The sequence below is a fragment of the Penaeus monodon genome, chromosome 20 (genome assembly GCF_015228065.2).
Source record: "Penaeus monodon isolate SGIC_2016 chromosome 20, NSTDA_Pmon_1, whole genome shotgun sequence".
NCBI lineage: Eukaryota > Metazoa > Arthropoda > Malacostraca > Decapoda > Penaeidae > Penaeus > Penaeus monodon.
Genome location: NC_051405.1, coordinates 7970252 through 7971151, shown reverse-complemented (window position 1 = coordinate 7971151; position 900 = coordinate 7970252).

The following is a 900-nucleotide window of genomic DNA, read 5'->3' as shown; positions in this document are numbered from 1 at the left end:
ATCTGTGACACCTTTTAACCCAAACATGCTTCTATATATACAAGAGTGTGTACACACGTAAATGCAAGTCTGCTAAGCTTCCTCTCCCAAAATTTGAGTTGGACTTGAGGTTGCTGCGGTAATCAGTGTTTGGGCAGATGTTATCAAGTCGAAATCAAGACAACTATGAGATCTGATCTTAACGCCTCCCGACGCATGGCGCGAGTTTTGAATTTTTGAACCGGGTTTTCCAGCTCTTGGCTTGAAAGTCTACGGTATCATGTTCTTTTTTCAAGGCTTTAGCTTCATTGATTTTTTCGCAAATGTCTCAATCATAATTTTATGAGAATATATACGATTGGAAAGGCATAAAGCGAGGTTTGTGTTACGCGCGTCAAGTGAATCGGACGAGGTGGCTGGCTCGTGGCAGCTGTTCATCGACACGTGGAAACGCGCGCCCGAACGTTGCCATATCGGACAACTTAGTCAGCCATTACTCTCTCTCTCTCTCGCCCAACACAACACACGAACACACACGCCCGCACAACCCAACGAAACTATCCTCAGAAACCCACACAAGTAAAACGAATCCACAAGCAAGAGAATAAACGCGAGAGGAGGAGAAAGTGCAGACTCCAGAATTCCTCCCAAGAGTGGCGTCCAGCAGATGTTTTTCTGGGCAAGAGCGGTTGGTTGGAGGAACAGCGTCTTTTACCTTCTGTTCTCCGCTACCGTTACCGCCTCCGCCGCCACACCACTGGGAGCGTTACTACTACGTTCACGCAAATTGGTCTACCATTACCAACACTATAAACTCAATTTAAATAATTTCTGCAATTCTATGATACTGTGATATACACTCCATGCGTAAAAAAATATAAAGGCATCTTAAACTTATCCTGTTAGCTCCAGTAAGATCTT